The following is a 12,500-nucleotide window of genomic DNA, read 5'->3' on the forward strand; positions in this document are numbered from 1 at the left end:
CACACACACACACACACTCTCACACACACACACACACACACACACACACACCGGAAGTTGAGTGCTGTCAGCAGCATGATCAGACACACCCTGTAGGAACCCAAACATCATGTCATATTGTTTCTGAGTCCAGTTCTGAGCTTTAAACTCAACACAACATCAAAACAGACTTTGTTTTGTTAAATCTTAATTCATGTTCCTGAAGTTATTCAACAGAAAAACATGTTTGTCTTCATGATCTTTCATCAGAATACAATCACATACTCCACTACCTTCAGTCACTTATTGTTCAACCTCCTCCATACAGCAACAAATAATTATTTTTCGATATATTTTTTGTTATATTTTAAAAATTGGACAAAAATGTAAATTGGCTAAAATATGTTTCTAAATATATTTACATTTACATATATTCTCTACCAATATATTATGGACATTTTTGTATATATTTTTAAAAATACTGTATGAATATATTTTAAAAAGCATCTAAAAATTATAATATTTTTAAAAAAGCATTTAAAAAAAAATTGTCCTCCATATATTTCAATTCAAGAAAAGACATTGACATATGCCACATTTGAAGAAAAACTTTGTTGTCTATAATGCATGTGAACATATGAAAAAAAATTATAAACAATGAATAAAGCCTAAATGTGGGCTAGTGTAAAATTGTACACGAAATGTATTTTCTTGCCCATGACATACATATTAAAATATGTTTTGCCAAATGAAGATTGAAACTATATATATTTTAAATAAAAAAAATATATATAATTGAGCTTTACAGTTTACAACATATATTTAGCATATATTCAAAATATTTCAATATTTTAGGCAGAAAAAGAAAAAAAATTTGATGATAGAGACACTTTCGCCCTCCATTTTTTTCTTAAATTCTTGCTACTTTAATGTTTATGACCTTTAATTCTATAATGCTGTTTCTTTAATGTAATTGTATCTTTGTTTCTTCTTGCTTTGTCCTGTTTGCCTTAGTTTTGGTCTTTGTTTTGCTGTACGCTTGTCTCCAATTTCTTATAAAATGACCTTGAGATTTTGAAAGATGCTATATAAATAAAAAATATTATTATTATCACTACTTGTCAGACTCTGTTTCTGTCTCTTGTGTTTTGTTCCCCACGTGCTCCATGTCCTGGTTTTCCCCCGTGTTCCTCCTATGCCTTTATTTGGTCCTTCCCGTTCCTGTCCTTATTAATATAATTTGTTCCAGGTGTTCCCCGTTTAGTTCCATTGATCCCAGGTGTATCCCATTTGTTTTCTTCTTACTTTAACCCTGTGTTTCGTAGTGTCTAGTGTCGAGTATGCCAGGGAGTTCTGCGGGCTCGCAGACGGCATTAGATGACGCCACCATCAACTCTCTGTTCTGGCAAGGGGCCAACTACCATCGCTCCGTGGACCTCCCAGACACCACGGGACTAAGCTGGAGGGAAGGGATACTCCGGTATCTGGAGAGCGTCCGGTCCCGAGCCAGAAGAGCCGATGTCAAGCCTGCCGGCCACGGCATTCTCAAGCCTGTTGGCCGTTTCGAAGTCAAGTCCGCCCCAGTGTCGGCTCCAGCCCCAGAGCTCGCTCCAGTGTCAGCTCCAGCCCCAGAGCTCCAGTGTCGGCTCCAGCCCCAGAGCCCACTTCAGTGTGGGTCCCAGCCCCCGAATCCAGCCCTGAGAGGGTTCCAGTTCCTGAGTTTAGCCCACAGAGGGCTCCAAGTCCCCGAGTTTAGCCCAGAGAGGGCTCATATCCCCGAGTTTAGCCCAGAGAGGGCTCATATCCCCGAATTTAGCCCAGAGAGGGCTCCAGTCCCCGAGTTTTGCCCAGATAGGGCTCCAGTCCCCGAGTTTTGCCCAGATAGGGCTCATGTCTCCGAGTTTAGCCCAGCGAGGGCTCCAGTCACCGAGTTTAGCCCAGAGAGGGCTCCAGTCCCCGAGTTTAGCGCAGAGAGGGCTCCAGTCCTCGAGTTTAGCCCAGATAGGGCTCCAGTCCTCGAGTTTAGCCCAGATAGGGCTCTAGTCCTCGAGTTTAGCCCAGAGAGGGCTCCAGTTCCCATGTCCTGCCCAAGGAGGGCCACAGTTCCCGAGTTAGGCCTACAGAGGGGACATTCTCGCCAAGGATTTTTTTGGGGGGTAGTAGGGGTCCATCCGTGGAGGCCGGGCTGAGTGCCGAGGCCAGGCTCCCCGAGCTCCTTGTTCCGCCATAGCCTCCTGAACTGTCTGCTCCGCCATGGCTTCCCAGTCTGCCTGCTCCGCCATTGCTCCCCAGTCTGCCTGCTCCGCCATGGCTCCCTGCTCTGCCTGTTCCGCTTCATGGGCCGGGCTGAGTGCCGAGGCCAGGCTCCCTGAACTCCCTACTCCGCCATGACATCCTGAACTGTCTAATCCAGAATGGCCTCCTGAACTCCCTACTCCGCCATGGCCTCCTGAACTGTGTGCTCTGCCATGGCATCCTGAACTTTCTGATCCGCCTTGGCCTCCTGAATTCTCTACTCCGCAATGGCTCCCTGAGCTCCCTGTTCCACCATGGCCTCCTAGTCTGCCTGCTCCGCCATGGCCTCCTGAACGGTCTGCTCCGCCATGGCATCCCAGTCTGCCTGCTTCGCCATGGCCTCCTGAACGGTCTGCTCTGCCATGGCTTCCCAGTCTGCCTACTCCGCCATGGCCTCCTGAACGGTCTGCTCTGCCATGGCTTCCCAGTCTGCCTACTCCGCCATGGCCTCCTGAACGGTCTGCTCTGCCATGGCTTCCCAGTCTGCCTACTCCGCCATGGCCTCCTGAACGGTCTGCTCTGCCATGGCTTCCCAGTCTGCCTACTCCGCCATGGCCTCCTGAACGGTCTGCTCTGCCATGGCTTCCCAGTCTGCCTACTCCGCCATGGCCTCCTGAACGGTCTGCTCTGCCATGGCTTCCCAGTCTGCCTACTCCGCCATGGCCTCCTGAACGGTCTGCTCTGCCATGGTTTCCCAGTCTGCCTACTCCGCCATGGCCTCCTGAACGGTCTGCTCTGCCATGGTTTCCCAGTCTGCCTACTCCGCCATGGCCTCCTGAACGGTCTGCTCTGCCATGGTTTCCCAGTCTGCCTACTCCGCCATCAGGTGTGTCCCATTAGTTTCCTTCTTACTTTAACCCTGTGTTTCCTAGTGTCTGGCGTGTCTTATACGTCGATCCCCGTTCCTACGTGTGTGTTCCTTGGTTCTATTTTGTAAATAAAGACTGTTCATGGTGAATTCTCCTACGTCTCCTTTGCTCCTCACTCTGACACAGTAGGCAACAGCATGACACTACTGTTATTATTAATAGTATTATTATTATTAAATATTCCGTTTTCCTTGTCTCCTATTTCTTGTAAAATGACCTTGAGATTTTGAAAGATGCTATATAAATAAAAACTATTATTATTATTATCACTACTGTTACTATTATTATTAAATATTCAGTTTTCCTCAGAAATACAGTAGTCAAAATAAAATTAAAGTTCATCAAAGTTGTCCTAAGACAAGAACGGGTATTGTTTTGGTTTTAGGACAACTTTGATGAAAGGTTTTGATCCACTTCAAATGTTGACTATTTGCTGTAGAAGAGTAAAATGAATTGAGGGGATGGACGTCACAGTCCAAAACAAAGTCCGAGCGAAGCTAGAATCACACTTCCATTTGGAAACAATCCTGTATCAGCATGTGAGCGATTGGCGTCGATAGCATCGTACATTCTTCAGACTAATGGCTTTCAATCCCACTGTATCCCTCAAACGATCCTATCGCTCTCTCTCTCTCTGCAGCTGTGTGCGCAGGAATGCTTGATTACACAGTAATTAGTATCAGAAGTCAAAGCTGAACGCCGCCACTCTTTCCCAGGAGTTTTCTGGATTCACTCAAACTCAGCTTTTGTTTGTGAGATGCTTTTGTCTTCAGCATTATTACTAAGGTTTTAGTAAACGGTATTGTCATTTCTCATACTCGCAGCAGATTTGTGTTTCTGTAAAGGCCGTGCTGAATCCCTGTCTGTTTAACATGACAAATGCGAGTTTGATCAGTGCTTGTGCGCTGAAACTCATCTGGAAACATCTCATATTACTGCGGTGAATCTCAGGATGCAGGTCATATTTCACTCAAATCAAACAATAAGTAAATATGTTTTGCATTAAGAAAATGAAGCCTGTTTTAAGAGCATCACAATTTTTTATCAGATATTTTTTATGACAACTAAACACATTTGCCTTTAGTTTGTCATTACTGTAATGCATTATACTTTGAGTTTATGATTCGTATTATATATTCTCAATATTGTAATACAGTTGAACTGAAACCAGAATAAATTAAATGTGCACTAAATAAACTGAAACAATTTTCACTTAGAAATTGCTAGACATTTTTGAAAAAAAAAAAAGTGAAAGTGCAAAAAAAAAGGTAAAAAAATTTAAGGAGAAAGACTAAAATTGTATATTATTTTAAAACATACTTTTTGTTTTATTTAGACCTTTAAAATGTATTTTTTACAGTGTGGAATGGATATATAAATACTTACACTTAAATACTAATATTTTATTTATTAGTAATTATTAATAGTTTGGATTCTTTAATTTTATTATTTTATTTGTTATGTTATCTTAATTTTTGTTAAAGTTTTTGTTTGCTTTTCTCATTTTTATTATTTTTTGGTCTTTAATAGTTTCTATATTTTTTTATTTACATTTTAGTTTAATGTTATTTTAGTACTTAAAGTGTGTATATATTTTTTTGTCTTGTTTTCCAGTGCAAATCTAAAGATTCCTAAATCAAGAAATATCTACTTGAAAAGCAAAAACAAGTTTGCATACTTCATTAGCAGATACTGTTCTTTTTAAAGATAAACTCACTCGATTTTGTAAAATTTCTCAGAAAACAAGACTTTGTTTTATGCTGCATGCTTCTCCAGTGTATCTTGATTTAAGGATGTTTAGATATCTGTACTAGAAAACAAGACAAAAACACTGAGGAAGATCATATTTTTTTGCAGTGTGTATTATTTAATGGACCTGAGCAACATGAACTAACACTGAACAGATATATTGTAATTAACTAATGTTAGCAAATACTAATAAATAGTGTAACAATGTATTGCTCATTATTAGTTAATGCTAGTTAATGCATTAACTAACATTAACTAATGGGTTCTTTTCATAAAGTGCTATTTAATATGAATTAAAGAACATTTTAAAATATTGTTTTCAATACACCAATTACAACAAATAAATAAGAAACTGCACATGCTAATTTTGTTAATTCACATGAACTCTTGTAACATTCACTGAAATGAATGAGACACAACTCACTGATGTAACATTGCAAAGTGATAAATTAGTGACGAGTTACACTGCATAAATTATTTTCTAAATAAATATCGCTGTCTTGTTGTCCAGTATAATGAGGAAAAAAAATTAACTTAAATGATTTTAGCAAATGGCTGCAATATAACAAAGAGTGAAAAATTTAAGGGGGTCTGAATACTTTCCGTACCCACTGTATATTTTAATTAACTAATGTTAGCAAATACTAATAAATAGTGTAACAACGTATTGCTCATTATTAGTTAATGCTAGTTAATGCATTAACTAACATTAACTAATGGGTTATTTTCATAAAGTGCTATATAATATGTATTAAAGAACATTTGAAAATGTTGTTTTCAATACACCTATTACAACAAATAAATAAGAAACTGCACATGCTAATTTTGTTAATTCACATGAACTCTTGTAACATTCACTGAAATGAATGAGACACAACTCACTGATGTAACATTGCAAAGTGATAAATTAGTGACGAGTTACACTGCATAAATTATTTTTTTTATAAATATCGCTGTCTTGTTGTCCAGTACGATTATCTAAACATTCAAGATACATTTACTTTTTTAGAGCTTTAGTTTTAGTTAATGATGATAACCCTGGTAATGACAGAAATTGCATCTCATTAAAGGCAACAAGAAGTGTTTAATCTTCTTTAAAATAATGATGCAATGCAAACGTATTTCGTATTCCTCTCTGTTGATTTTGAGGTGAAATATGAGCAGGACGTGTTCTCACAGGTTTCATGAGACTGAAGCGAATGGTTTTTCTGCCGACTGGACGTTTTCTCTCATGTCAGAAGTTAAACTTACAAGCTCAAGTGTTTCTCAAGTTTGCTCAACTTCTATTCCTCCTTTGAGAAGTTCTCCAGGTGGCTTTTGTCCCGTTTGCCATCTGTTCGTCTCCGATACGGACCCATCCGCACATTACCGACTCTCAGAGCTCCTCAGAAGACTGATTTTAGAGCGTCACTGGCAGTCCGTCTGAAGTCTATGTGGGTTTCTGTTAAGCAGCTTATGGGACCTTCTCAGAAGTTCAGGAAAGCTGTAATCTGCACCTGTCCAGAATCGATCCGCTCTCTTATCATTTAATAGTCAAATCCATTCAATATTTGGACTGATGTCCTATAGGATGCAGATAAGACTTAAATCAACCAGAAACTTCCAAAATAGAGATTTAACTGAAGTGAAATAGAGCTGCGAGGATGAGATTAGCTTCTGCTTCTCAAACCGCTGAAGAAATTGCTGAAAAAAATTCAATGATAGTCAACTTACTCTCACTGTAGTTACATGCACTACAAACTACTCTTGTACTACAGCTTTCTGTTTTTGTCTTACAGTTTTTATTTATTTATTTTTTAATTGCCTAAATGACTAAATGTAAATGTAAATATCAGATCATAATTTATTATCATCAACAGAGTTATTCATCTGTCACAAGAAAATAAGGAAATACCTAGATATGAAAAAAAAAAATCTATATATACGGTATATATATATATATCAAAACGTTTTTGCTTAAAACAAAAACAAATATCCAATGGTGTCAGAAAAATCAGCTTAATTTAAAGAGAAAATAAGAATATTTTTCTGACCCCACGAGTCAGTATTTGTCATTGTTTTAAGCAAAAACTCATTTAATTTTTTTTTAAACAAGACTAAATATCTTTGGTCGTTTTGCTTCTCCAGTAAATGTATCTTGATTTAAGGATGTTTAGATATCTGTACTAGAAAACAAGACAAAAACACTGAGGAAGATCATATTTTTTTTTGCAGTGTGTATTATTTAATGGACCTGAGCAATGTGAACTAACACTGAACAGATACAGTGGGTACGGAAAGTATTCAGACCCCCTTAAATTTTTCACTCTTTGTTATATTGCAGCCATTTGCTAAAATCATTTAAGTTAATTTTTTTTCCTCATTAATGTACACATAGCACCCCATATTGACAGAAAAACACAGATTTGTTGACATTTTTGCAGATTTATTAAAAAAGAAAAACTGAAATATCACATGGTCTTAAGTATTCAGACCCTTTGCTGTGACACTCATATATTTAACTCAGGTGCTGTCCATTTGTTCTGATCATCCTTGAGATGGTTCTACACCTTCATTTGAGTCCAGCTGTGTTTGATTATACTGATTGGACTTGATTAGGAAAGCCACACACCTGTCTATATAAGACCTTACAGCTCACAGTGCATGTCAGAGCAAATGAGAATCATGAGGTCAAAGGAATTGCCTGAAGAGCTCAGAGACAGAATTGTGGCAAGGCACAGATCTGGCCAAGGTTACAAAAAAATTTCTGTTGCACTTAAGGTTCCTAAGAGCACAGTGGCCTCCATAATCCTTAAATGGAAGACGTTTGGGATGACCAGAACCCTTCCTAGAGCTGGCCGTCCGGCCAAACTGAGCTATCGGGGGAGAAGAGCCTTGGTGAGAGAGGTAAAGAAGAACCCAAAGATCACTGTGGCTGAGCTCCAGAGATGCAGTCGGGAGATGGGAGAAAGTTGTAGAAAGTCAACCATCACTGCAGCCCTCCACCAGTCGGGGCTTTATGGCAGAGTGGCCCGACGGAAGCCTCTCCTCATTGCAAGACACATGAAAGCCCGCATGGAGTTTGCTAAAAAACATCTGAAGGACTCCAAGATGGTGAGAAATAAGATTCTCTGGTCTGATGAGACCAAGATAGAACTTTTTGGCCTTAATTCTAAGCGGTATGTGTGGAGAAAACCAGGCACCTGTCCAATACAGTCCCAACAGTGAAGCATGGTGGTGGCAGCATCATGCTGTGGGGGTGTTTTTCAGCTGCAGGGACAGGACGACTGGTTGCAATCGAGGGAAAGATGAATGGGCGAAAACCTTCTCCAGAGTGCTCAGGACCTCAGACTGGGCCGAAGGTTTACCTTCCAACAAGACAATGACCCTAAGCACACAGCTAAAATAACGAAGGAGTGGCTTCACAACAACTCTGTGACTGTTCTTGAATGGCCCAGCCAGAGCCCTGACTTAAACCCAATTGAGCATCTCTGGAGTGACCTAAATATGGCTGTCCACCAACGTTTACCATCCAACCTGGCAGAACTGGAGAGGATCTGCAAGGAGGAATGGCGGAGGATCCCCAAATCCAGGTGTGAATAACTTGTTGCATCTTTCCCAAAAAGACTCGTGGCTGTATTAGATCAAAAGGGTGCTTCTGCTAAATACTGAGCAAAGGGTCTGAATACTTAGGACTATGTGATATTTCAGTTTTTCTTTTTTAATAAATCTGCAAAAATGTCAACAATTCTGTGTTTTTCTGTCAATATGGGGTGCTGTGTGTACATTAATGAGGAAAAAAAATTAACTTAAATGATTTTAGCAAATGGCTGCAATATAACAAAGAGTGAAAAATTTAAGGGGGTCTGAATACTTTCCGTACCCACTGTATATTTTAATTAACTAATGTTAGCAAATACTAATAAATAGTGTAACAACGTATTGCTCATTATTAGTTAATGCTAGTTAATGCATTAACTAACATTAACTAATGGGTTATTTTCATAAAGTGCTATATAATATGTATTAAAGAACATTTGAAAATGTTGTTTTCAATACACCTATTACAACAAATAAATAAGAAACTGCACATGCTAATTTTGTTAATTCACATGAACTCTTGTAACATTCACTGAAATGAATGAGACACAACTCACTGATGTAACATTGCAAAGTGATAAATTAGTGACGAGTTACACTGCATAAATTATTTTCTAAATAAATATCGCTGTCTTGTTGTCCAGTACGATTATCTAAACATTCAAGATACATTTACTTAAGAAACAAAATGACCTAGGATATAAAGAAAATATGTTTTCTGAAAAATGCATCAAGATTACATGATTTTATGCTTAAACAAGAACAAATGTCTGCCAGTTGGGTCATTGACAGATATTTGTTCTTATTTTAAGCAACTCACTTCATTTAAATATTTTCAAAGAGCAAGCTATACGCCTTAAAGAATTTTGCTTCGCTTGTAAACATAACAAAACACTGAGTAGAAATAGTTCTTTGCTTGGTTACTCCAACATGTTTCCATGAACGTTTAGCAGTCTGGGTTTCTTTTGTTTGTGAGTGCAAACACAATCTCTGAATCACAGACTAATAATCCACACGGGACTGTCAGCGGAGAGGAAAATAACGAGCTGGATCTGCATTAGTAATTATGAATCCAGCAGTCTGTGATGAAAGTCACTTTCTGAAGGCTGTTTTGTGCATTAGCAGCTCACACTCGATTTCAGTCTCTCCCTGAAGTCGGCTCTCGTTGTGATGGCGTGAAAATATGTTTTCCTATCCGTGAGCTTGAGTCTTACAGTTTTTTTCAGCTGCTTACACACGTTTTCAAAACTTTGCCTCTTTTTTTTTGTTTTCAAAACTTTACACATAAATCCAAAAATCCAAGAATTGCACACAAAATACAAAATGCCTCACATCTCTTGCAAAATGAAGCACTGCATTCAAAATATCACAAAGACATCTCAAAAGCAAACATTTGTCTTACGTTGCAAACACCTTTGCCATAATATTATATTGTTGGGTATATCATATACACACAGTTATTCAGAACCTAAAGCTCTTCTTTCATGAGCTCCTACATTTCTGCACAAGATTGAAAGTAATTGTCAGAGAGATGTTGAAAAATTCACGGTAAACACGAAAGCAAGATTGAAAGCAAACATTTTTTACTGTAAGCATCTGTGTTTGTGAATACAGTAGTACTGACTAAATGTAAATGGAAATATCAGATCATAATTTATTATCATCAACAGAGTTATTCATCTGTCACAAGAAAATAAGGAAATACCTAGATATGAAAAAAAATATATATATATATATACGGTATATATATTAAAAAGATTTTTCTTAAAACAAGAACAAATATCCAATGGTGTCAGAAAAATCAGCTTAATTTAAAGAGAAAATAAGAATATTTTTCTGACCCCACGAGTCAGTATTTGTCATTGTTTTAAGCAAAAACTCATTTAATTTTCAGTTATTCAGAGACTAAAGCTCTTCTTTCATGAGCTCCTACATTTCTGCATAAGATTGAAAGTAATTGTCAGAGAGATGTTGAAAAATTCACGGTAAACACGAAAGCAAGATTGAAAGCAAACATTTTTTACTGTAAGCATCTGTGTTTGTGAATACAGTAGTACACAGAATGAAAGAAAAGAAACACATCAAGCATGTGTAGTTGTGTAGATGTGTGTTTATTGATTGGTTGGTGTTCAGTGAAGCACACGTGAGGAGTTAGTGATGAATTAGTGTGGCGTTCTGATTACTTGTGTTTGGAAAAGAGGATCAAGATAGTTCCTGTTAGATTTGTGTGTGTTACATAGAGAATTGTGTGTGCAAAAAGTGTTTTATGAAACTGAAAACTGAGTCAAAGGCTGAGAATTAGTGCATGGTTTTTGCAGTGTGTATTATTTAATGGACCTGAGCAATGTGAACTAACACTGAACAGATACAGTGGGTACGGAAAGTATTCAGACCCCCTTAAATTTTTCACTCTTTGTTATATTCTGCTGTTTGAGTGTCAGCTTTCAGAAACTGTGTGACAAGTAAAGAAAAAAAACTGTAATTGTCATTTTAAGTGGTGTTAAATTTGGGGAGGGAAAAACTGAATTGTTGCAATAGAAAGTCGAAATTGACATGTCAATTATGAGATAAAGGAATGAGGAAAATACAAGTCAAAAGTATGATATACTAAGTCATAATTATTAAATAAAAAGTCAAAACCGATAAAAAAAAAGGTATAATTACAAGATAAACAGTTGAAAAGATTACTTTAAAAGTCAAAATTATGACATACTTCTTCATACTATCATAATTATTATGAGATTTAAAAAACTATGATATATTTCAGTTTTAGTTTTTTACCTTTTATCATAATTTCAATTTAGTATGTCATAATTTTGACTTTTTATCTCATAATTATGATTTACTTTATCCTCTTCATCCCTTGTGAGACATAAGGTCACATAGTATGTCATCATTTCTACATTTTCTCATAATTTCAAATTTTCAGTAATAATTTTCACTCAGTAAGTCATAATTTATGTTTTATCTCAAAATTTCAATTTATTTCATAACTTCATCTTTTTTAATCTCATAATCATGACTTGCATCATAATTTCGACTTTTATCTCATAATTATGACTCAGTATGTCATAATTTCCGTTTTATCTCATAATTTCAACTTATCATATTTATAACTTAGTATGTCATAAGTTTTACCTTTTATCTCATAATTATGACTTACTTTATCCTCTTCATCCAATGTGAAACATAAGGCTGCTTAGTATGTCATAATTTCTACATTTTCTCATAATTTCAAATTTTTCTGTCATAATTTTGAATAGTATGTCAATTTCTGTTTTATCTCATAATTTCAATTTATTTCATAACTTCAACTTTTTTAATCTCATAATTATGACTTGCATCATAATTTCAACTTTTTATCATAATTAAAACTTAGTATGTCATAATTTCTACCTTTTATCTTATAATTTCAACTTTTATGTCATAATTTTTACTATATTAGTATCTCATTATTTCTGTTTTATCTTATAAATTTGACTTGTCATAATTTAAACTTTTATATCTCATAATTATGACTTAGTATGTCAAACATTCTACATTTGATCCCATTATTTCAACTTTTGTCATAATTTTTTTAGTATGTCATAGTTTCTGTTTATCTCATAACTTCAACTTTTTATCTCGTAATTATGACTTTCATCATTAACTTAGCGTCAATTACAAAATTTTAAGTCATAATTTCCACTTGACATAATTATGACTTACCCAAGCACGTGGGGAAATGGCCTTTCATATATATGTATTATTAAACTTCAAAAGATGATGACTGAATGAAAAAAATTAGCACTACACGTTTCAAGGTCAAAATGCTGTTTGCAATTTGTCAAATCACAAGAATCACGGTTTCAGAGTTGTTTGCAAACAGTTAATACCACACATTTATGCCTAACGATTGCTTATGATGCACCACTGATGAATTGACAATGTTTGCGTTATGGTTTTCATATTATAACATTTTGTAGATGGTTGTAAGATGCATATTTGATCTCTCAACTGTATCTCTCATGTTTTCAAATGAGCAGCTGG

The sequence above is a fragment of the Sinocyclocheilus rhinocerous genome, unplaced genomic scaffold, assembly GCF_001515625.1.
Source record: "Sinocyclocheilus rhinocerous isolate Xijiao unplaced genomic scaffold, SAMN03320098_v1.1 scaffold149, whole genome shotgun sequence".
Taxonomy (NCBI): domain Eukaryota; kingdom Metazoa; phylum Chordata; class Actinopteri; order Cypriniformes; family Cyprinidae; genus Sinocyclocheilus; species Sinocyclocheilus rhinocerous.